Raw genomic sequence first — 27,060 nt, 5'->3', positions numbered from 1 at the left:
TGGACAGGAGGCACCGCCACAGGACCACCACACCAGCACCCCACCCGCACCCCACCCCTTGCAAATGGAGAACCACCCCGCAAACGGTCCCTGAGATCCAGGACAAAGACAGAGAACAATGCCAAGACCCCCGCCAAGAAATGAGACCACCCTGATTGTCATCCTTCTGTCCCACTTTGTCACCCTGTCCATTCTTAAACTGACCCAGTTCCACTTCCTATGCCCCTTTGGACAATGCACCTGTGAGAATAATAGACTGGACTCTGCCATGGACATTTCTCCACCATCACCCCTGACCATTTTACAACCCCCTCCACTATTGAGCACTTAAATAAACACCCTTAAATCAAAAAACAATCTGGAGTCAGTCTATGCTTGCGAAAATATGTATTTGTAATGACAGTGGCAAAATGCTATATCAAATGTAATGTCAACATACCTATGTCACACAGCTCTAGTCCATGTGGAAACAAAGCAGATGTCACACAGTGGGACCCATATCTGTGCAATCGTAAGGGAAATTGACAACTCAGTGACCATACACTGGGTGAAAATGACAGACAGATGAGAGGTAGTAGAATTAAATCAGATGTAGCAGGCTGTGTTGTCTTCTTACCTGTGTCTCACTGGAAGTATTGCAGGATCACCGTGTTCCTGTTGTCAATGTCCTCTTCTTCTGCTTCCTCGTCTTCACTGTCCACAGGCTCCACAGCTGCCACAACACCTCCATTTGGACCATCCTCCTGCAGAAAAGGCACCTGTCGTCGCAAAGCCAAGTTGTGAAGCATACAGCAGGCCACGATGATCTGGCACACCTTCTTTGGTGAGTACAATAGGGAACCACCTGTCATATGGAGGCACCGGAATCTGGCCTTCAGGAGGCCGAAGGTCCTCTCTATAACCCTCCTAGTTTGCCCATGGGCCTCATTGTAGCGTTTCTCTGCCCTTGTCCTGGGATTCCTCACTGGGGTCAGTAGCCATGACAGGTTGGGGTAATCAGAGTCAGCTGCAAATGGAGAGGGACAACTGTTAGACACACACTAACTCATAGGGACATCCCCAGACCCAGACAACTATTCACACTGTATTGGGTCTATGTCCTCACCTAATAGCCACACACAGTGCCTCTGGAGTTGCCCCATCACTTAAGGGATGCTGCTATTTCTCAAAATGTAAGCGTCATGCACTGAGCCAGGGAATTTGGCATTCACATGGGAGATGTACTGGTCTGCCAAACACACCACCTGCACATTCATCGAATGGTAACTCTTCCGGTTTCTGTACACCTGTTCACTCCTGCGGGGGGGGCAAGGCCACATGTGTCCCATCAATGGCACCTATGATGTTGGGGATATGTCCCAGGGCATAGAAATCACCTTTCACTGTAGGCAAATTCTCCACCTGATGGAAAACGATGTAGCTCTGCATGTGTTTCAGCAGGGCAGACAACACTCTGGACAACACGTTGGAATACATAGGCTGGGACATCCCTGATGCTATGGCCACTGTAGTTTGAAATGACCCACTTGCTAGGAAATGGAGTACTGACAGCACCTGCACTTGAGGGGGGGATTCCTTTGGGATGGCAGATAGTGGACACCAGGTCTGGCTCCAACTGGGCACACAGTTCTTGGATTGTGGCACGATCAAGTCTGTAGGTGATGATCAGAATGTCACTCCTCCATTGTCGACAGGTCCACCAGTGGTCTGTACACCGGAGGATGCCGCCATCTCCTCACATGCCCCAGCAGACGGTGCCTTTGGAGGAGAACAGCGAGCAGAGAGTCAACCAACTCTGAGGTACGTAAACACAGCTTACTCTGAAATATTAGCAAATCGACATATGCCTGTATGAGTGTTTAGGCAAGGCCTAGATATGTGTGACGCAGTCCAAAATAATGCCATGTGAGCCCATGAAATGGCGGCTGCCTGACCTGTAAAGTGGGACAAGGGTATATGAGGTAACTGTGCTGGCATTGTACACCGTCGTGGTAGGCGGTCGAAGACCACGGCACAATCCTGCATTGGTTAACATTGGACCCTATGGGTCCCAGGAGCCAATGACGATGTACGCCGGCGGTGACGGTACACACTGCCGCGGACGTGACCGCCATTTTCTCTCTGTTCAATCACTTGATACCTGATCTTCGACAGGAGAGGACCTACACTGCAAGTGCTGCTGTCACCTCAGTCTGGAAGAGACAATGGCTCGGTTGTCTGGGGAAAGGACCCCTGCCTTCAGCATGGAGGAGTTGGAGAAACTCGTGGATGGGGTCCTCCCCCAGTACACGCTACTCTATGGTCCTCCAGACAAACAGGTAAGTACACTGTGAGCATGCTGTATGGGCAATGCCTGAGTGGAGTGGTGTGGATGAAAGATGGGGGGTGGTGAGAATGAGGCATGCATGAAACGACGGTGAGTGCATGTGCGTCATGGCACGGGTAGGGATGCGGGCCAATGACTGTGACGGTGCGGACGGTAATAACTTCTCTTTTTCCCCTGTACTATTCCTGTAGGTCAGCGCCCACCAGAAGAAGGACATTTGGTGTGCCACTGCCAAGGAAGTCCGGACCCTGGGGGTCTACCACAGACAGAGCCCCACTGCCAGAAAAGATGGGAGGACATTCGCCGCTGGAGCAAGAAGACGAGGGAGGTCCAGCTGGGGATGGCCTCCCAATGTGGGAGGGGTGCCTGTCGCACCATGACCCCCCTGATGTTCAGGATCCTGGCGGTGGCGTACCTGGAGTTGGATGGGTGCTTGAGGGCATCACAGCAGCCACAAGGGGGTGAGTACACTCTCATTCTGCTGATTCAGCGCGCATTGTAGGTGTCTGGGTTGGGGAGGTGGGCTGTGGGTTCCCCTAGGCCAGGGCGAGTTTAGTAGGCAAGGACCCTTCTTAAGGCAGGCCCTGTGGCACCCCACCCCACCTGTGTACAGTGCAAACTACACCTAGTCAGGCTCCTGTGACATCCATGTGTGCAGCAATCGGGCATAGCTTTGTAACCTATGTCCCTGGGATTGAATAGGGAACTCCAAGTGTGCGGCATAGTGCAGGGGACTTCTGTGTCTGTAGTGTCCGCCAACGGTAGCGGTATTGCATGCACTCAACATGTCTTTCTTCTGTCTTCCCCCCCTTCTTGTGGTCTCCCTGTTCTTGTGTGCATTAGCATCATCAGGCGGAGGAGCAGTGGCACCGGAGCAGGAGGGAGCTGCATCCCACATGGCCCTGGAGGGCGACACTACGGAGTCTGAATTTACCAGTGGGACGGAGGGCGAGGGGAGCTCCACGGCGGGGACAGGAGCTGAGACCAGCGATACGGACTCCTCCTCTGATGGGAGCTCCCTTGCGGTCGCGGGCCCATTTGTGCCCCCTGCATCTACAAGTACAGCCGCCACCCCCCCTACCAGCACCGCCTCCCATCAGCCCCTCAGCCTTTGCCCCGTGCCCACTCACCCAGGAGGGTGGGCATCTCCTTCACCCCAGGCACCTCAGCCCCTGCCCTTTTCACACCTGCTGCCCTCAGTGAGGAGGCCATTGACCTCCTCAGGTCCCTCACTGTTGGGCAGTCTACCATTTTGAATGCCATCCAGGGTGTAGAGAGGCAGTTGCAACAAACCAGTGCATACATGGAGGGCATTCACTCTGGTCAGGCAGCCTATCCGCAAGCTTTTCAGACTCTGGCCTCTCGAACTGATGGCAGCCATTGTCCCTGTCTCTAGCCGCCCCCCCTCCAACTTCCTCCACCCAGACCCAAACCCCTGTACCTCTGCCTATCCCAAGCACACCATCAGACCAGCATGCACACACCTCAACACACAAGGGAAGCTCTGGCAAACATAAGCACCACACAACCCACAGGCACTCACGCAAGCATCACACGCATGCAGACACACCAACATCCACTGCCTCCACTGTGTCCCCCTCCTCCTCATCTCCCTCCTCCCTCCATGTCTCGTCTCCACTCACACCTGCATGCACTACATCCTCAGCCACTATGTCCATCACCAGCACACCCACCACCACACCCTGCTCACGTGCAGTCACCACCCCAATACCATTCACACATCCCCTGTGTCCTCTCCCAGTGTGTCTGTGAGCCTACCTCCCAAGGTACACAAACGCAGCCACACACCCACCCAATAGCCATCCACCTCACCACAGCCTCCAGCCCATGCACCTTCGCCCAAAGTCACCAAACGTACACCTCCTACAACCACTACCTCTTCCTCCACTCCCAAACCCCCTCCATCTACCCGTCCCAGTGTTCCAAAGAAACTTTTCCTGTCCAACCTTGACCTCTTTCCCTCACCTCCCCCACCCCTTCAGTCTCCTAGGGCCCAACTCTCCAGGTCCCAACCCAGCACCTCAGCCACAACATCTGCTGGACCAGTGGTTCCAGTAGTAACCGGCTTCTGGAGTGCGCCAGGCAGCAGGGCAGCCAGTGTGGCAAGGAGCCAGAGCATGGACTGTCCCCCACCTGTAAAGCATAAAAAGTTGGCCAGTGCCCGGCGGAAGAGGGGAAAGAAATCAGCCACCAAAGCCGCTCCCAGGGGTACAGTTGGGGGTGTGGAGACAGCTGCACCACCATCCAAGGTGGGGAAGGGGCACAGTAAAACCGGCAAGTCTGGGAAGATCTGCACGGCGGACAAGACCGCCAGCAGCCCCGCTGCCCAGGACACCGCCGCCAGCAGCCCCGCTGCCTAGGACACCACCGCCAGCAGCCCAGCTGCCCAGGACACCACCGCCAGCAGAACCGCTGCCCAGGCCACCGCTGCTAGCAGCACCGCTGCCCAGGACACCGCCGCCAGCAGAACCGCTGCCCAGGACCCCGGCGCCAGCAGCACCGCTGCCCAGGACACTGCCGCCAGCAGCACCGCTGCCTGGGACACCACCGCCAGCAGTGGCTGTCTATGTTGGCGGTTTCCGCCACGGTCGTAATTCCATTTTATCCCACCGGCCTGTTGGCCGCCGCTTTAACACCGACCGCCAGGGTTGTAATGACCACCTATATGTCATTCTAATTCTGTATTCTGATTCTTCAACATGTGATACATTTGTTCAATTTACGCCTTGATTATGACTTTCATTATAAAAAAGGACATGATCCCAGGGGTTCACCAGGTCTTTCCCCTGAGCCTCTATGCATGCTGCCAGATTATCTATTGATTTGATGCATATTCTGGTTTTAGGCCATCGTCCAGATTTAGCTCATGCCAAATCAATTTTTCTAAATGCTTCTAGCCTTCATAGCAAATTATTTCTGAGTCTTATGTTAATTCTTTAAACCTGACTATTATTCATTTTGCTAGCTATATAATTGCCTTATGTAATGCACTTTAATATTTTAATAAACCTTCCTGGTTTCCAATTTACTGATGTCAAGCCTTCTGGAGCTCCAAGGCTTATTTGAAATGCTGTTAGAATCTTATCCTAAGGGACACATTTCCCCATCTCATCTTGAAGATAACACTGTCATTATCAGATTACGTGTGATAGCATCAACAGTTTTGATGGAGAATGTGGGCAGATTAAAAATAAGAAATTTATTCAGAGATACATGTTCATCTTTTTGAGATTTCTCTGCACCCTTCACTTCCATGGTCAGAGTCCACGCAGTGTTTCAATGTTTTGGAGCTGCTCTAAAGCAAATGAGTGTGAGTATTAGTAGGGTGGAATGCATTGTGACTCATTATTGGACTTTCTTAGTGCATTGTGGGATTTGTAGATTGAGAGTGCAGATTATTGTGGTCATATGAATTACAATGTGTGTGAGCTTTTTTGCTAAGTGATTGGCGGTTCATTAAGGGCTTGGTTACTGTTAGTTTTATGAGTTTGTCATGTTTCTGAGTAGGTGTAAATTGTTTGTTTTTGCATTTATTTATCTGCTGTCACAGGAAGGTTAAAGTTTTATGAATTGTGTTCAAAATGGTGAATGTTAAGATTATTGGTTTAGGTAAACGGATTTGTAGGAATCCATGATCTTGAGAAATATTGTTAAACCTGTCTACAAAATGGTAGTGTGTGTTGAGAGACCACATAAACACTGGGATAAGGAATTTCAGAATTACTAAATGTTTAGTAGAATGTATTCTAACTTATACCAGTGTTTTTATATTCATTAGTGCACGAGTAACCATGATTACCAAGCGTGGGTTACCACTCGTCGAGAAGCTTCCTTAGTGTGATTAACAGTGCAGCAAAGGTACTGATTTCCTCTCTTTAGTTAGGTTGACTTCATGAATACAATTAATTTATAAAGCACACGGCTGCCCCTGAAGAGGCGTCCCTCTGCTTGCGGCCTCCAAATACTGTATACGGACGCAACCAACCGGCCATACCTTATTATAAAACAGGTAGGTTTTCAGAAGTTTCCGAAAGACTGATTCAGAGGATGCCAAACAAAGGTAAGCAGGCAAGGAATTTGATAATTTGGCAGTTAATTAGGAGAACGATTGACCACCTCTCCTTGACCCGGTTTACACTCAGCACAAGAAGCAAGTTCTGTCCACTAGACTCAAGGGTTCTCTCCTGCTGATAAGGCAATAATCTTTTCCTCAGATATCCAGGTCCTTTCTTTTCACAAGCTCTGTAAGCAAAGGTGATGACTTGACATTTAATACGGCTACTAATATGTAGCCAGTGCAGGCTACCCAGAGAGGACATGGCCGAGGCGTGAGCTGGAACCTTCAAAACAGCTGATCTGCCACATTCTGAATAATGTGTAGACAATGGAGCAAATACGATGGTAGGCCCAAATACAGTCTATTAGCATAGTCTAATTTAGATGTCATCAGGCCATGAAAAACAGATTTGCAGCAATCCTCTGGGATCAAATGGATTATCTTCCTGACCGATTTGAACATCAAAACAGCTGTCTGACACAGCTCTGACCTGGTGTTCGCAAGATAAATTGGTGTCAAATTTGACCCCCACATTATGTACTGTTGAAGCCAGGGTGGGGGAGGGCCCTAACTCAGAAGGCCACCAGTTGGAGGCATCTGGCTGAAAGTTTGTGCCACAAAAAACAATCTGGTTTTATCCAAGTTTAATTTGAGGCAATTCACATTCATCCAGGCACCAGCATCTCTCAAACAATACTTGAACATAATCAATGCCCCTAATTCCTATTTCTGAAATGAGAGTATAAACTGTATGTCATCTGCATAGGAGACAATGCTTATACCCCATGCTTCTAAAAGGTTGTTCAAAGGGGCTATGTAGATTTTGAAGAGTGTTGGGCTCAAAGCTGAGCCTTGAGAAACCCCACACTCCAATAGTTTGGTTGAAGATGTGAAGGTTGGAAGAAGAACCCTTTGTGACCTGTTCTCCAGGTAAAATATCAGACAAGCCCAGGCAAACCCTGAATGTCCTCTTCCCATAGTCTACAGAAAAGAATAGAGTTGGAGACCATATCAAAGGCCGCTGACAAATCAAGAAGGACAACATGGCTTCTGAGCCCTGATCAACATTGTCCTTAATTAAGTCAGCGACTTCCAGGAGAGCAGTTTCTGCACTATAACCTGTACAGAAACCCAAATAGGCATCATGGAGTAGGCTGTTATTTTCCAAGAAACTAGAAATTTGATGGTTCACCCACTTCAGCAGCATTTTAATGCCGGCCGGAGGCAGGGAGATGGAGGGGAAGTTGCTGTGCAACTTGCAGGAGCAGAGATTTTACTGAATAAATTTATAATTAAGTATGTACTGACCGTGATGAACTAATGTGTGTTTTTCTAATAAATGCTAACAAAACAGGTGACTTTTGTAGATGGCCACCAAAATCCATTTTGTTTTCTACTTAGGCCAACTTTAGCCTGTAACGGAATTGTTTTTCATTTTTCAATGCTTACTCAAAAAGAGTGTGTTTAATAGTTTACAGAAGTGTAAATAGCTACCCCTTGTGGGATTTTATGTTATACCTTACAAGGTCAGATTTATAAGGTCTTTGCTAGAGTTTGTCTATCCTATTGTTTAGAAAAATTTTACTAACGTGTGTTTTTCCTCGAGGATGGAAGTAGATTCAACAATTTCGTCAATGAGATGTTAGCCAATCAAAACTTAGTGTACTATGAATGTGTAACTTTAGTAAATAAGGAGCAAAAATTAAAAGAACTGAAAAGAGTTATGTTTAATGATGATGAATCAGGTGATGATGAATTAGCTTCTGAGTTTATGCGAAATCGTCCACCACCATATGCAGCTCAAGAAGCTCATGGAACGGGTGAGAGTAGAACTAGTGAGAGTGGAACCAGTGGAAGTGGGATTGATAACATGAGTCCTACTGCACCATGAATAGTGGGGGTATCACAGAATAGCTTGAACAGTGGTCAGGTTACTTTGGAAAGGCCCTTCCAGATTAGTTCAAATGTGAATCAGAATTTTCCAGGGAGAGATTCACGAAGCTTAGGTCAGACTAATTATGGTTTGAGAGAACAAGTTCAGATGCAGAGTAGTTTTAATGATTCATTAAACAATGGACAGCAGTTAGAGACAAACATTCCTTAAACTTATCCAGAGATTCTTATTGTAAGGACGACTACTAATTTAGTGTTGTCCCCAGGTCAACAAGGGCTGAGTTTCATTCAGAAATAGCCTGTTCAAATACATATTCCTCAAATGCAGAGCATGAGAACAATGCAGACCCAGAGTGCTGGACCTTGTGTTAGTCAGGATGCAATTTCAATACCTATTACAATGGGTCCACTTATGTCACTATATGTCCAGAGTAATAATAGTGGAGTGAGTTCTTTGATTCAGTTTCAGAATGGGGTTTTTGAAAAATCCCCTCCAAGGCAAGAACAAGACCTGAATGAGACCAGGGGCCAGATGTATCAAAGATCAGTTTTGCATTTCTTAAATAGCAAATTTTAAGAAATCGCTATTTAAGAAATGCAAAATGGGATGTATGAAATTTGCGGTTCGGTCATAGCGGTTTTTTAAATTCGCAATCGCTATTACCGAATCGCAATTAGAGAATGCGAATCCATTTATCCCTATGGGCCTGAAGACACATAGGTGTGAATGGTTTTGCAGTTCCCAATTTGCGAATTCCAGTTAGAAATTAGCAAATTAGGTAATGCAAACCCCAGAGTGCTGGGGGGCTAAGGCCCAATCTGATGCGCCTGCAAAAAAATATTTGCAAACATGTGAAGCACACACATGCATGCCCTAGGAGCATGTGTGCGCTACATGTCATTTAAAAAAATGCATTTATAATGCATTTTTAAAAATTGCACATGCTTACCACCAAATTGGATTTGGTAGTAATTGCATTTCCTAAATGCGCAATTCGCATTTAGGAAATGCTTGATACAAGTGTTTTGGAAATTGCAAATAGGAATTCCCTATTTGCGATTTCCTATTTAGAGAATCGCAACTTGCGATTCTCTAAATGAGGTCGCAATTTTAAGAAATTGCTATTGTAGCATTCACAAACGGCCATATTTTGCGATTCGCTTCGTTTGCGAATGCAAAATTGCTTGATACATCTGGCCCTAGGTCTTTAATAGATTTGTCTCCTGTTAGGAATTCTGGGATCAGATCCTGCAGTAATCAGGTGGGAAGATTATTGTCTCCACAACAATGTACGAATTCAGTACAACAGCAAAGCTCGAGTGCACAGTCAGATGAGATTTCTTTAAAAAGTCTGTCTGCACAAGAAATAACCAGATGTTTAGAAGATGTAAGCAGTTAAAAAGACTCCAGAGAAACAGAAAAGGGAGGAAGACTCAATAAACAGAGTGAGATTATCAATGGAAGGAAATGAGCTTCTTGAAGGGACAATGGGTGTGAACCGCCTTGAGTCAATTACTGAAGCACAATTGAGATACTTGTGTAAAATCATTACAAAGGGAGCAGGAAAGGTGCACCAGCAGTTACAAGAAATAGCAGATGAGTATGAGATCATCTCACAAAATTAAAAAACCTGAAGAGAAGTTATAGATTAGATCTTGAAGAAGAAGATTTTGCACATATGAGGTCTGCAGTGATGAAGACACATCTTAGAGAATTGCTTGAAGGAGTACAAGTTTGGAGAAATTTAGATAAATGGGAAGGAAGATGAGTCAAGAAAAGAGAAAGACCAAAGAAAGAATTAGAAACATCTACCAAAGGAGAAGTGACGCAGAGAGGAGAATCAGTGAAGATGTTACAGAGGAGAGAAACACCAGGAGGGAATTTTGTACATGTACCCTGGAGTAGGAGTGATATCTTAAGATTTACAAATGATTACCCAAGGTTAAGAGAAAAGCCAGTAGAATGCTATCAGCAGTCAGAGAGGTTTGTGAAGCTTGTGAAATGTCTGTGGGAGGACCTGAATACTTTGATATTGTTGTTCCAGCAGATTTGTAGATTGAGTGTAAAATGAGTGTAGATTGGCCGACAAGTGAGCCGCAGAGAGATTTGAAAACAGGTGCACCATCTCCAGAAGTAATGAAATATTACTATAAAGTTGTTGAGTTCCTGAAAACAAAAGTTTGCTGCACAATATTGATTGACAATGCATTGATAGAACAGCACAGGAAGCAAAATAATCAATTAATGCAAATTATGAAAGGTTATTGAAGGCATTCAAACATTTCAGTGGTACAGAGACAATTGAGAAACAGGACATGTATCATTTTGTGTTTAGGTTTGTTGAAGCATTGAGACCAGAGATTAGCCAGATGATTAAGAGTCATTTGATCTGTTGGCAAGCTAAACTGATTAATGAGGTGTTGCAATATGCAAAATACTGTAGTGACGAGATTGAAATAAAGCAGAAAATGTTGAAGGAGAAAGCAATGGTGATGCAGATCAAGGCTGCACAGACAGGAATGCAGGGACATTTTCAGCAGCAGTTGCAAGGGAAGGGCATGTTTCAGAGTCAAGGCAGAGGTCGAGGTGGAATGATGTTTCCGGTTGTCAATGGAAATGTGGATTTGAATTCAGTGCTGATGCAGGATGAGTAGCAAAGAAAGTGAATATTCCTTGTCATAATTGCGGGGCAATTGGACATTGAAAAAGACAGTGTCCGTTGTTAAATCAAGATGGTGTTGTTCAACAGACAAATGGTGTAAATTCCGATCACAGCATGAAAGGACCTAGAGTGAGAGGTCAACATCAGAATTTCCTGAATAATGTAAATACTATGCAGGGTTTTCAACCTTTGCAGCTGATGCAGCAGATGCAAAATGTACAACCACAGGTACAACAAGTACAAATGCCACAGGTACAACAATTGCAGCCACAAGTGCAGATGCACATGGTGTGTGCACAACAAATTCACATGCTGAGACAAATTCACATGACACAGGGTCCTCTGGATCAACAACAGGTGATGCTTTCGCAGGTGGTCACAAATCAAAAGTCAAATAAAAGTAAAAAACAGTTGATCAATTTCCTTTACGTAGTGAGAATGAAATAGATGATGAATGGCCGTTGGGTAGTTCAGATGAGGAAGAGTGTGTGTTGGCAACATCATTAGAAGTGGATCAGAAGGGTCCGTATGTAAAGGCTAAAGTACATAGTCATGAAGTTTCTTCTTCACTGGTTGATACAGGAGCTACACGTTCAACAGTACGATGTGTAGAGGTTCCAGATTTACCTTTATCAGAGAGGACAGTTCAGATTGTAGAAGCTGTGAACAAGCATTTGACAAACACTCTTACAGAGCTAGTTATTGTTAAAATTGGTAATTTTAAATGTTTGCACAGATTTGTTGTTTGTGACTCCAGTCCTGTGTCACTTCTGGAAAGAGATCTGTTGGGTAAAATAAAATGTTCAATTGACTAGTCAGTTGAAGGAATAGAGATTGAGACAAACAGTGATGATGGAGATTCAGTGTTTACTGCTGACAATGAACAAGTGTCCAGAGAGTTTCCTCTGATCAATTTCAATGAACCAGAAGACCAGGAGAATAATTCGGTTGATATGATTAGTTTCTTTCCAGTTTTTGAAATAAAAGTTCTTCCAGTAGATTTGCAGGAAACAGTTAAGTCTAAGGTTTGGGATCTTTCAGGGGAAGACATTGATTTGATTAAGAAAGTTGAAGGAGTCAAAGTGGCAGTGAAAGAGAGTGTGGTATTTCCACAGACTGCACAATATCCGATTAAAAATGAAGCAATCAAAGGTATAAGACCTTTGATGGAGCAGTTTTTGAAACAAGGAGTTCTGAAAGAAGTGCTGAGTAGTCCGTGTAATTCACCAATAATGGGTTTGAGAAAACCAAATGGGAAAATTCGTCTTGTCCAGGATTTGAGAAAAATCAATGAAATTTTGGTTAAATGTTGTCCAGTTGTGCCAAATCTAGCTGTGATTATGTTCCAGATTCTGTGTGATGCTGAATGGTTTATTGTGGTAGATGTATACCAAGCATTTTTCTCTGTGCCTCTTCATGAGGACAGTAGATATCTCTTTTGTTTTTTAATTCGTGACCAGAGTCTATTGCTGGTGTAGAATTCCTCAGGGTTTTTCAGGATCTCCATGATTTTCAATAAAATTGTGAAAAAGAACCTGGAGTCATTGGTAATGCTTTACCAATGGACATTAATGCAGTACATAGATGATCTATTGGTTGCATCAAAGACAAAAGAAGGATGCAAGGGGACAACGGTCACAAGGTGTCCCCTACAAAATTGCAGTATTGTCAAAAAGAGGTGAAATACTTACATCATTTGGTTGAGAAAGGGTCTAGGAGAATTTCAAGGGAAAGAGTAGCGGTGATTGTGCAAATGAAAATACCATATACTCAGAAAGAAATTAGGATGTTTTTAGGTATGGTAGGATATTGTCATCAATGGATTCTGAATTGTTCAGCTATTTCGAGACCTTTACAAAAGCTGACACATAAGGATGTTCCAAATCCTATAATGATGTATAGAGACTGTGTGAAAGCATTTACTGAGTTGAAAGAGAGTTTGTGCCAAGCTCCAGCTTTAGGTGTGCCTGCTTATACAACAGTTTTCTGTTGTTCTGTCATGAACAAGATGAATGTTCTTTATCTGTTTTGACACAGACATATGGTGATGTCAATCAACCAGTAGCATATTTTTCAACTACTTTGAATCCAGTTGCAGCAGCCTCACCGGGATGCTTGCAAGCAGTTGCAGCAGTAGGGCAGAGTATAACCCAAAGTGAGAATATTGTGATGGGTTATCCACTAACAGTAAGGTAGTTCTGCCAAACAGTTTGCTGAATAAAATGGCCAGATACTATCATGGTCAAGCACACATAGGGAGAGATGCAATGTTTAGGAGTTTTGAACAGTGTTGGTTCAATCCAAAATTTAGATAAGCTGCCGAAGTAGTTTGCCATAGATACTTTAACTGCCAGCAGATGAATGTTGGTAAAGGAACAGTGGTCAACCTGGGACAAATAGCCAAGGTAGGAGGCCCATTCAGCAGGATGCAAATGGATTTTATTGAGATGCCTGTGTGTGCTGGTTTGAAATATGTGTTGGTGATTGAGTGCATTTCTAGTTACTGGATTGAGGCTTGTCATACAAGGAGAAATGATAGCCTTACAGTATCTAAGTTACTTCTCAGAGATTTGATTCCACGTTTTGGTTTCCCGGTCTCTTTAGAATCAGATAGAGGAAGTCACTTCAACAATGAGGTGATAAAATTACTATTTTCGGCTTTAAACATTTAGCAGAAGCTACATTGTAGCTTCAGGACTTGTAGAGCAGATGAACGGAACTCTAAAGTCCTGACTGGCAAAGATGTGTGCATCAACTAATTTGGAATGGCCAGATGCTTTACCTTTGGTTCTCATGTCAATGAGAAGTACTCCTGACAAGAAGACTGGTTTGTCTCCTCACGAGATCCTGATGGGGAGAGCAATGAGACTCCCAGCATTCCTGCAAATGCTCTTGTAAATGTTACAGAGGGCATGGTGTTAGACTATTGCAAAAGGCTTGGCTGATGTGGTCTGATCATTTTCTCATCAGGTGGAAGCCACAACAATTCAACCATCTCAAGGTCACAACTTGAGAGCTGGTGATTGAGTTATCATATGAAAGCACGTGAGGAAGCTGTGTTTGGAGCCACGGTGGAAGGAGCCCTACCAAGTTATCCTCGTAACAACGACAGCTGTGAAGTGTGCAGGTTTGCCGAACTGGGTGCATGCAAGCCATATGCAGAAGGGGATTAATCCAACAAAACAAGAAGAGCAGCTTTTGAGTTTACCAACAGCTAACAGCATTTCAGGTCGAGAATAAGAAAGAGAGGAACTGGAGAGAATTCCTGAGAATGTTCGAAAAGGTGTACCTACTCCTATGACAGATGGAAAATAGAGAATCTTGGAGGAAAGTGAATCCTCTACAGTTGGAGTAGTGGGAAAAATGGATACAAGAGAAAAGAGAAATACCCATCGAGAGAAGTTCTGATCAGAGGAGGGTGTCCTCAGAAGAGAGTGATCAGAGACGACTGAGTGAGAGAAATTCTGCTCAGAGGAGGGTGTCCTCAGCAGCAGGTGGTTTGACATACCAAACTAAACAAGTGACTGACCCCATTGGAGAAGGAATTGAGACAGATCCCGCCCAAGTGGATTTGACTCTTCCTGAACCAGTTGCGGGAACATCGGAAGAAAAGAGTTCAAGTTCGAGTTCAAATTCAATTTTGAAAAAGGTGCTGACATGAAAGTCACTGAAAGGTGATAATTGGCCAGAGAAAAGTTCAAAAGGATAGAAGATAAATGCAGTTCTGCCAATTCAGGAGGAGAAATAATTCAATGAAGGAGAAAATACTAGTGGAGAAAAAGGGGAAAATAGTAAAAGACCAAAAAGGAAGGGAGTTGCAAGCAGAGGATAGTCTGGTCCAGAATGGGCATATGTAACTACCAATGAATGGCAAGAAGAATTTTTGAGTTATTGTTTTAAAAAAAACATTCCAAATTTTCATTTTGGCACGTGAAGAACAACAGTGCATGGTTGGGAAAGAGCTGAAAAAGAAAGAAGACTTGAAAAGCTGTGCCTAAAAGAGACATTGATAACTTGATTTTGACAAGCTACAATCCTGATTTTGACAAGCTTCTATACTGGATTTGACAAGAAGGCTGTCCTGTGTGAATGAACATCTGAAAAAAAAATGTGGAGGAATTTTGAAAATGTTTTAATTGTTTTTTTTGTTTTTGATTTACTTTTTTTCCTGATTTTTCAAAGACCATGAGAAACTTCAGTAATCAAAACAACAGAATTAGTTGGTGCAGATGTGTAGGTATTGGTTTGGCAGTAGCAAGAGTATTAATATGCTTATTGTTATTTGTAGGTGTGATTGTTTATGAGATGAGTGGAACCAAGCATATTGCAGATACACTTACTATTGACAATTCTTTAGAAACTACTACTACATCATTAACAAAAGATAGGTTTAGAATAGATGTCAAATTCTTACATGAAGAGAAAGAGCTTTCTTCTAATGTTTTCTATCGCTTATTGTGTGAGTATGTTAAAGTGATGGATAAAAAAGATTGTTATGTCTGCACGCAGATTCTGACTTCTGTGGATGAAGGAATTGCCTATTGTTGGACCTGTCCATTTTACAGGGTCATTCCCCAGACTTTTTGCTTTTTGCCTCCTTATTTTTCTGACCTTTGTTGGCTGACGTTATGACTCTGAGCACTTTTTCACTGCTAACCAGTGCTAAAGTGCATGTGCTCTCCCATGTGAAATTGGTATGATTGGCTTATACCTAATTGGCATATTTAATTTACCTATAAGTCCTTTGTAAAGTGGTATCCCCATACCCAGGGCTTGTAAATTAAATGATACTAGTGGACCTGCAGTGCTGCTTGTGCCACCCACTGAAGTAGCATTTCAAACCTATATCAGGCCTGCTAGCGCAGGGCCTATGTGCACAGTTTTCTGCCACAGGGACCTGCATCTAAATTTATTTGCCAGTCCCAGAACTCCCCTTTTACTATATGTAAGTCACCCCTAAGGTATGCCCTAGTTAGCCCCATGGGCAGGGTGCCATGTGTGTAAAAGGGCAGGACATGTGCCAGGTTGTGTGGCCTGTCCTGGTAGTGACAAACAGCCTAACTTGGCATCTCACTGCTGTGACTGCTGCCTTCTCACAGGATTGCATTAGAAATGCCCTGCCTTATGTGTAAGGGGTATTGTCTGATTTATGAGGGGTAGCGTAGGCATGTTTGGTATGGTTGTGAAAGTGATAAGAAATGCTGCTTACTGGTGTGGGTGTATTTATTTTTACTATTACAGAAATGCCACTTCTAGAAAGTGTGCATTTATCTGTACTTATGAATCTGGTATTTTTGCAGCTTGACTCCAATCCACGTCTGGGCAGACTGACAGATGGGGCTTTGTGCATACTTTTCAGACAGCCTGTACACAGGGAGGGTGGAGGTGTCACAGAGGTGCATCTACATATTGTATAGCCTTCCTGGTTTGAGAGAAGGGAGAGGCGGGGCACAGCTGCATTTGTAAAGGCTGTGCCCTGGCCTCACCCAATAGGGTTGTTTACCCCCCACTGATATTTGGAGCCTGTGCTGGAATAGAGAAAGGGCACTCCCAGAACCAGTTGTAACTGGTTGGAACCCCCTCTCCTCTCCATTGTAAAACACACTGTAAACGTAGTATAAGTACAGGGGAATCTTTCCCACAATTTGAACATTCCTGGGACTTGAAACTGGACACAGGACGCTGCTGAATGAACTCACCAGGAAACCACCTTGGACTGCTGCTGCTGTGCTGACCTTTGACCTGCCTGGTCACTAGGAGGAACTGCAACCCTCTGCACCCCTTGTGCTGGCCTGTAGCTGGGCCCACCAGCCCTGTGCTTCTTCTTGCTTTCACTGTTCCCAGAGGCAGGGTGCCGTGGCCCCTGACCCCTGTAATTATTTAAAGCACGAGGAGTGCTCCAGCTTCATGTGATTCTGAGTACAGCACTTTGGAAAGTGCTTTACTTTATGTTTGGCCCCCCTAGCAATTTGAAAACCGCTTCTTGCCTGCTGGATAAATCACCGCTGTAGCCCAGGATTACCGTGGTGCCCCTCGTGCTTTTTGAAGCGCTCTGTGTGCTACCCAAGTTCACCTACGCAGCCTGGGTGGAATTTTACTTCTGGAGCATGTCCCGCTCCCCCCAGTGCCTCCAGGGTACTAAAAGAAAAGAGAAGAGGAGCAAGCGCGCTCCAGCCGTTCCCCCGCGGCGATGCGTGCTTCTAGACGTGCCCCCGGGGCACCAGCAGACACCGTTCCTGGTGTCGGCTCAGAGGAGAGCGGCTCACGCACCATGCCGGGTGCGGCCGCCCTCCAGAGCAGGAGGAAAGCCTCATCGGAGCCCCCTGCTCCAACGAGCCACCTTCTAACAGCCGTCCCGCGGACGCCAGTGGCTGTCTGTATTCTGCAGGGCCCGGGGAGCAGAAAGGGAGTTCCTTCCCCCCTCCGGCCACTGCCTTAGGGGCACGATCGGCCAATAACTTCAGTTTTGGCAAGTGTGGGTAGAGAGGGCCTTTGAAGGCCCGGGGGGGCCCCACAGAGAACGCAGGAGTGGCCTGTTTGTCGCCACAAAGATGGTGCAGTCCACCCATCTCCCCCAGGAGCACAGTGTGGCCCCAGTTTCACGCATAGGAGCGCCAGGGGCCCCTATGCTCATCTTCTAGGCACTAAGAGTGCCTCTTCTTTATAAAACCAGGTATGTTTTAGGATATATTGGCTCAGTGAGCCTAGTAATGACCTTGGGGGGTTTATATGTTTCCTACCTGCTTTTATGACACTACATATATGTGCTGATGTTCCTCTTATGGGCATGGCATGCTGATATGTACTTTTATGACTTGTGATATGTTCTCTAATGTTCTTTTATGGGTATTTACAAGGTATTCATGACAAGTGCATAGAATTCTTTACTGTAATTCCTGACTACTGCTTATGTTGCAGAATCCTGAGTACTTAAGTGTTCTAATTTGACAACTGTGTATTCTTGCAGAGTATTAGTAACTTGTGTAACGTTCTGACAACTGCTAAGGTGGCAGGGTATTACTGATGTGTAATGTTGGTCTAATTACGTTTTGTGCAATACAGTTTATTTTTACATAACTCAGTGTTGTGTTTAGTTTGTGGTGTACATTTTGCGTCACGTTTGTTGTGTGTTTTGTGCAAACACTTTACACTTTGTCTCTGAGTTAGGCCTGACTGCTCGTGCCAAGCTACCAAGGGGGTGAGCAGGGGTTATCTTGGACATGTAACTCCCTTGCCCTGACTAGAGTGGTTGGGTTCTGCCTGGCTTAGGTGCATACCCTAGCCAACCCGAAATCCCATCTCTAACACCTATCATTATTTACCATTAACTTACGCTTTAAGTTGCAGTCTTTTACTAACGTGTTTCTATAACCAAGAGTTTATACAATATTTCTTCCCTAACTTTGATGTAGTGTTTGCGTTTGTGCCTGTCATTGGTTATTTGAATAAAATAGCCAAAGATAATAAGATAGTCCTTGTGAGAGATTTCTTTGAGCCTACAGTAACTTTTGGCACTGCTTTTGCACACAGGAATAATTTAACCTGTTTACTAACATCTGTAGAAAATACATTTTTAGATAACACAGAAGATAGGAAACAAGAAATCAAGGCTAAAATAAATAAAGGAATGAATAATCGTAGACCTGGGATTAATTATGCCTATACTGACATTACGAAACAAGGAAAATTACCACTGGATGCTGAGCATGTGGGAAAGCTCTGTATATATAGGCCACAGAGTAGTATTGATAGCGTTTTAGTGGGTACGAGTGAATGTAGACATGTGTTTATGTTTTGGAGTAAATGGGATTTTATGATGAAGGGACAGGACCCACCAGTGCCTGGTGTTTTCTATGTCTGTGGAAGCAATGCTTATTACCGTCATCATGGAGGATGGCATGGCACATGTTATTTGGGAATAGTCTTTCCGAAAATGTACCAACTGGAAGACTTGAATACATTTTCTAAATTGGCAAGAATTCAAATTAGACACAAGCGAGAATCAATATCAAGCATTGTGGGAGACATTTGTGGAGCTATAATTCCCTTAGTGGGAGTAGTTCTAAATTCAATCAAGATACAGACGTTGTCTACAATAGTAGATAACATGTTGACAAGTTATTCTAGAGCTATTATTCTCTTGGATACTGAATTAGCTGCTACAAGAGCTACAGCTCTTCAGAACCGCCTTGCATTAGACATTCTTTTGGTGAAAGAGGGCAGCGTTGCAAATTACTTGGTTTGAGGCACTGTTATGCAGAAATACCGGACAATTCTAAAGAAGTTAGAGGTTTGATTAATAATTTAACAAATAACAAAGAAGATTTAAAAGAACTAACTGAAACTACTATCTGGGAGAAAGCTGACAAGGGAATTGCAGCTGTGGGAAATTGGTTTGGCAACTTGGGAAAAGGAGTTGTATTAAAATTAGTCAAATGGTCTTCAATAACTGTGTTTTGTTCAATTGGAATTTGGGGATTATATAAATTATTTAAATTGATGAAAAGGAAAGGGTTTGAAAAAAATCAGAAGAGACTTGGGGGGTCATTACAACATTGGCGGTAAAAGCCGCTTACCGCTCTGCAGAAGACCGCCAAAACACTGCCGCGGAATTCCGCCACAGCTATTATGGCACACATCTCGGAATCTGTCGAAATTCAGACACCCACACAAGTCCGCCACACCAAAGGTCAGTGATAAACTGGCGAAAACAATTCCTCCACCCTCACGCCAACAGAAACACGCCCATGCTATCACGACCCACGAATCCACGCGGCGGTCTTTCAAACGCGGTATTCCATTGGCGGTACACACCGCCGCGCTCAAAATACACACACATCTCCAAAACACCGCCACATTGGACAATTCCAAATACACACACCTGATACACATACAAACACCACTCCCACACACCCAATTCAATATAAAACACACACCCACATCACCCACAAACCCCTACAACCACAATTCACAGACGGAGGCCAGAGAGACAGAGAGCACAGCAACTGAGAACCCCACCACACAGAGGCACACAACACCATCACCCATACAACATTACACGCACAAAACACCACACACCACTACACATCACCACACACACCAACACTTACACCACCCCACACATCGCCCACACCACCCCATGTCACGCCAAAGACACCCCCGGTTTTCCGAGTAGGAGCTCCGGGTCATGGTGGAGGAAATCCTACGGGTAGAGCCACAGCTATTTGGCTCACAGGTGCAGCACACCTCCATAGCCAGGAAGATGGAGCTATGGCGCAGAATCGTGGACAGGGTCAAGGCTGTGGGACAGCATACAAGAAATCAGGAGGACATCAGGAAGAGGTGGAACGACCTACGGGGGAAGGTGCGTTCAGTGGTCTCCAGGCACAACATCGCGGTACAGCGGACTGGCGGCGGACCCCCGCCTCCTCCCCCACAACTAACAACATGGGAGGAGCAAGTTTTGACCATCATGTATCCAGAGTGCCTCGGAGGAGTCGGTGGAGGAATGGACACTGGTAAGTCAAATCTTAACTATCATATCCCCCACCCTACCTGCATGCTATCACACACCCCCACCGTCTCCCCCTCCCCCATCACTCAAACTCCTCACTAATGTACTAATAACACAAACCACTCATCCCAACACCAAGCCCTGCATGACACAACTAAGCATGGTCACCCCTCACCAAAGCATGCTCACTGCACATACCCATAACAACTCCCTAACCATCATCACACAAACCCACAGAGAGGAATGCTGGCACTGGGGTACACAAACACCCACCCATTGCACACCATTACACACACAGATGCAATAATCATGCTCTTATATCCCTGCAGGACCACTAAGGAACGTCACCACACCGGAGGGTCCATACATCTCCAATCCACCCACAGAAGAGGCCCATAGTGACGACAGCAGCTCTGCCCTACTGGATCCTGATGACCAGCCCGGACCATCATGGGCCTCGGGACAGTCGGTTCCCCTTGCACAGGCACAGCCCAACACTGACCTTTCACCCTCTGGTAACACCAGCACAGCACCCACCCAGCGGGCCCATACCTCCGTACCCAGGACACGTCAATCAGCGGTGTGTCCACCACTACAGGGAACCCAGGATAACCCACCACCCCAACAACAACAGGGACCTGGGTGCAGTGGTAGGGGACGGAGGCACAGGAACACAGGGGAACTGGGAGGGCTGCTGTGTGACAGGGGGCGGACAGGCCAAGGGAACCCACTCTCCACGAGGCCCTATCCTCCATCACGGGAGCATACCACCACTCCCAGGAGACGATGGCGACGGTCCTGGCCAAGTTTCAGGAGACCCAGCGCCTGCAGGAGGAGCAGTATTTGGGGTTCAGGGAGGAGCTCAGAACCATCAGCTCCGCCCTGGGCACCATCGTAGGGGTGTTGAAGGACATACAAAAGACCATGAGGGACACCGTGGCACTCCAAGGGTCCCCTGACACTAGCCTGGACGATGAACTGTCCAGCACCTCCGCCGGCGCTAGTGGACAGGACGCCCGCCACAGGACCACCACACCAGCACCCCACCCCCTGCAGACGGACAACCACCACACAAGCAGTCCCTGAGATCCAGGAACAGGACAGAGCAAGATGGCAAGACCCCCGCCAGGAAATGAGACCACCCTGATTGTCCTCCCACTGTCCCACTTTGTTACCCTGTCCACATTGGAACTGCCCCAGCTCCACTTCCTATGCCCATATGGGCAGTGCACCTGTGTGACCAATGGACTGGACTCTGCCATGGACATTCCTCCACCGTCCCCCATCACCATATTACAACCCCTCTCCATTTTTTAGCACTTAAATAAACACCCTTGAACCACAAAACAATCTGGAGTCAGTCTGTGATTTGGTAAATTTGTATTATCAATGACAGTGTCAAAATGCGTCCTCAATTGTAAAGCCAACATACCTATGTCACACATCACAAGTCCTTGAAGGATGCAAGCAGATGACACACGTTGGTAACCACACCTGTGAAACCGTAATGGAAAGGTACAACTCAGTGACCAAATACTGCTATGAAATGACAGACAGGATAGAGGTAGAAGTGTGAAAGTGAATGTAATGGTAAAAAAAAATGTTCTCACCTGTGTGTCACTGGAAATATTGCTGTATGACTGACTCCCTGTTGTCTATGTCTTCTTCCTCAGCTTCCTCCTCATCACTGTCCACAGGCGCCACAGGCTCCACAGCTGCCACAACACCGCCATCTGGACCATCCTCCTGCAGAAAAGGCACCTGGGGTCGCAAAGCAAGGTTGTGAAGCATCGAGCAGGCGATGATCTGGCACACCTTCTTCGGTAAGTAGAATAGGGAACCACCTGTCATATGGAGGCACCTGAACCTGGCATTCAGGAGGCCGAAGGTGCGTTCGATCACCCTCCTATTCCGCCCATGGGCCTCATTGTACCGTTCCTCTGCCCTGGTCCTGGGATTCCTCACTGGGGTTGTTAACGCGTCCAGCCTTTATAAATTGCCTATACCTGGACACGTCGGAGGTCGGTGAACCTTTTAGCCGAGTTGGGCTCTCCTCATCCTCGAATAGTCGGGTTATTTAAGTCAATAATCAATAACTGTTGTAACCGATAGCCAATACTCAATTAATAGATCGAAATAACACATTAGGAATCAATAACAGTTGGTATTTCGACGCACCATGACCTTTCAGTCATGAATAACCACACCAGTTTATTAAAAGTTAGTGAATTTATTTCCCTATATTAACAAAGCTAGCACAATGTATATAAGTCACAAAACCAAATGATATATGTATACGAACATTACTAGCTGTCCATAGCGGCGGAAGAAACGCAATCTACGCAAAATCTGAATAATAGTACATTCACTTATGGCACTACAAATCACTAGTATAAGTAATTGAATTTGACTAATTGCATACATCAGTCAGCATGACAAGATTTCAATTCGACATGGTGCGTCAAGTGCATACCTCGACTAACCTCTAATTAGCATTGGCATGTGGGGCTTCATGCAAAACGAATTTAGTCAACACAAATTTGGAAAACTTCTAGATTGGGCCCTATCAAAATAGCAGTTGGTACCTAAAAGGAAAAAAACACAATGCATAATACAATTATCCTTTCATAATTACCAATTACAATCAGCATTCAAGAAAGTCTTCGTCCTTCAGGTACCGGTTCGATCAGCATGGGGCAGAATTTCAAAGGGGCAGAGTTTAAGGGCAAGTTTCCTTGCAGCAGCAAGGAGAATGGGGCAAAGTTACTGCATGAGCAAGACGGGGCAATTTAAAGTTAAAGTCTCTAGGGTGAGAATTCTCAAAGTCTCTTTCTCTGTGATAGAGGAAAGGGCATCAAGATGTCGTCTAAGATGGCGTCTGGCATTTGGCTTCAAAGATGGCATCAAGGAAAAATGGCTGACTTCTCTTTGTCCAGTGGGTTTAAGTAAGAAACATTAAAAATTCTGCAGGATCTTCCATTGGAGGGTTCATAGGATGGCTTCAAATTGACCAATGAAAAATGTCTTTCTACTCATACTTATTTATGCATACATTGTCCTTGGAGCCTTGGAACACAAGTTGCAACATGACTTGCCAATTATTTTGGTATCTGTACCCTCATTGTCCGCACCTGCAGAGACTGACCTTGCTTCAAAGGGGATGAAACTGGCCTAGTACGAAACCTTGGAGATAAGTGTATTAGTCATCTCTACTGGAAAAATACAACTTTAAGCAAGAATATATGTTACATTAGTTCAAGGAAAAGCCACGCAGTTAGAATTTGAGACCAGGCAACTAGGTCAAAGCCTTTACTAAATTTAAGCTAAGCATAAAACAGTTTCAACAAGAAATCATGGCACACATTTGCAATTATGACGGATTACTACATTTTTTTCAATTCTTCATGATTAATAAAGCTCGTTTATAATGATGGCAAACTACCCCGAGGGCACAATTTCCCTCGTACATTATTTTCTTTACTAAAATCACACTACATTATACGATTTTGGTTACATGATATATGAATATATGTTGGACCCTCTTTTTCTGCGTCATCAATCCCTCCTCTGATGACTAATTATGTCATCACATCAAATCTTCCCACAAATGTTATTCCATTAAAATTCTGTTTTGTAATTTGGCACTTCAGTCAATTCCCTCTTTCTTTTGATTCCTTTAGATTTTTCTCTGTATATTTCTACCATTTTGGTTTGTTCTTTCTCTTCTCCTCTCCTTTTGTTTCTTGTTTTCAATATTTTAATAGCTTTCCATATTCCCCAAATACCTAATAAACAAATTAATATTATTAATATTCCCTTTACTATTTTCAGTACCAATCCGTTCCAAACGTTGCTTAGCCAATTTCCCACAGAAGCAAATCCTTTCCCAACCTTCTCCCATACTCCTGGTTCTTTCAATTCTTTCAAATCTGTACTTTCGTTAGTTAAGTTTGTAAGCATCTTTCTAATTTGCCCACTGCTGTCTGGTATATATGCACAACAGTGACGTGTACCAAGCATTTTGCAAACGCCGCCATCCTTTGCTAAAAGAATGTCTAAGGCAAGCCGATTTTGAAGAGTCATAGCTCTTTCTGCAGCAAGTTCAGCATCCATCAGGATTATAGCTCCTGAGAATTTTGTCAGCATGTTGTCCACAATAGTGGACAACTTTCGTATTTTGATTGAATTCAATATATCTCCCACTGAAGGAATCATTGCTCCAAATATATCTCCTACCACACCAGAAGCTGTCTCCCTCTTCTGAACATGATGTGATTCAGACAGCTTTGGAAATTTCTTTAAATCGTCCAGTTGATATACCTTTGGGAATATTATTCCCAAATAACATCTCCCATACCATCCTTTAGGAAGACGATAAAAGGCGTTAAGTCCACAAATGTAATATACCCCTGGAATAACTGGGTCTTGTCCATTCAGCATGAACGTCCATTTAGGTTGAAACAAAAACGTATGTTTACATTCACTCGTTCCCACAAAGACTGTGTCATAATATGATTTATGTCTATGTATACAGAATCTCCCTATGTGTAATGTATCTAAAGCTATTTTCCCTTGTGTCTTTATCGCGGCAAAAGCATAGTTATCCACAGATGTCCTTTTATGTAATTCCTTTTCTAATTCCTCCTTTACCTCTTTCCTCCTATCGTCAGTGTTATCTAAAACAACTTATGTCCATCAGTGAAAGCAAGCATGTAAGGTTCTCTCTATTTGCGTGAGCTGTGTGAAAAGGTGCAACGGCTCAAAGAAGCCCCTCATCAATTTTATATAATAATCCATAGCTACTTTACTCAGGTACTCGATTATGGGGACATATGCAAATGTAACATCATAATTAGAATAAAAGTAGTGAATATACTCCTGACCATAAAATCTGGACGTTATTAAACTACATGTAATTCCGTACGTAAGAGGCATGCTATGATATGTCACCCCTTCTACTACTGAGGTAGGTATTTGTGTGCATACATAACAATCTTTCGCATCCATGGTCTCAACATACTCACTCAGCAAGCGATAGAAAACATTAGACGAAAGTTCCTTTTTATCATGCAGATGTCTTTCGTCTTGTTCGAGTCTCTTTAAAGCTGTTAGTTCAGTAGTAGTAGTAGGTCTAGAAGTAAAAGCATAATTCGTCCCTTTCTCATCCTTTCCATGCATTCCAAGAACTATTGCTACAATGATTAGTACGCATGCAGTTATTAGACCTATACACATGTATTTACAACACTTCATTTTATGCCCCTGTGTAGTGTAGCCTGTCATGATCTGTATAGAATCAGAAAGTTGAAGACACTTTTATCAAATCGGATTTTGCTGATATATACAAAGCTGAACGAGTTCAGTGTTCACACAGTTTTCTTTAGCAGCTTCGTCTTTTACCGGTTAGCAGCTTTGTCTCAAAATCGATTTCAGAGTCAATCAAGTTTAGCAATGTCTTAGCCGGGTTAAAAGTCAATCAGGTTATCAATGCCTTATTCGGTAAAGTTTATGGAGCTTCACTCCTCAAGTGCCAAAGTGAAGTTCTGCCTCTTCGTTCTCAAGACTGAAGGATACGAATTTGTCTGACCAATCGTTAGCGGCTATGTATGCCACTCCCGGCCGGAATACCTTCTGCTCCGTATTCTTTTTCTTTTCAATTTTGTATCCCCCTTTGATTCTCTTTCGCCGGTGCTTTCTTCCTTGGCTGAGTCTTTCTCTTCACTTGATGTTGCTGTCTCGACAGACGCTTCTTTTCTTTTCTCTTTCAACTTTGGTCCTTCACTTTCATTTAATATTTCTCTGATCCTTAACTTCACTGGCGATATGCTTTGTCTTCGTTTTGCACTATTTTCGCCTGTTGGACCTGCAACCACTTCTGGAAGGGTTTGAACACTTTCACTCTGTCCTGTCTTGTCTCATCTCTCTAGGAGGTCAATCAGGTTTTCCTTTTCCTTTCCTGTATCGTCTGTTTCTGAGAAAGCCCTCCTCTGATCAGGCTCTCCTGCTCCTTCACCTGTCTCAGGCCTTTTGTCTTCTTCACTGGTCTCAGGCTCTTTGTCTCCTTCACTTGTCTCAGGCTCTTTGTCGCCTTCAGGACCTTTGTCACTTCCTGAGGCTTCTCCTTGGTCCTCCTCAAATGGATCGGTTGTTTCTTCCTCAGAAAATATCTCTCCTTCCTCTATTTCTACCTGTTCGCCTCCAGGTTCTTTTTGTTCTGTCTCAACGCCTGGTACTCTCTTGTCAGACACTGGCAATTTCAGCGCTTCAACTTCCTCTTCTGTGGGGCACGTCACCCTTTTCGTGTGACTGGCGTGAATCCAGTTGGAAACTTCCGCACACTTCACAGCGGTAGTAGTTGTCAGAATCACTTGGAAAGGTCCTTTCCAACGGGGTTCCAGACACGATTTTCTCACATGTTTCTTTACCACGACCCAGTCACCTGCTTTCAGGGCGTGTCCTGGACCTTGGATCGGTGGCAAGGTGGTTGCCTCCACCTGGTGAGAAAAAGAGAGCACCACATCAGCTAGACCTTTGCAGTAGTCCAACACCATATCATCTGTAATATTCAAAAGAGCATTTGCAGGAA

This window comes from Pleurodeles waltl, chromosome 10 (assembly GCF_031143425.1).
Source record: "Pleurodeles waltl isolate 20211129_DDA chromosome 10, aPleWal1.hap1.20221129, whole genome shotgun sequence".
In the NCBI taxonomy this organism is placed as follows: Eukaryota; Metazoa; Chordata; class Amphibia; order Caudata; family Salamandridae; genus Pleurodeles; species Pleurodeles waltl.
Note: the sequence above shows the minus strand (reverse complement) of the source record.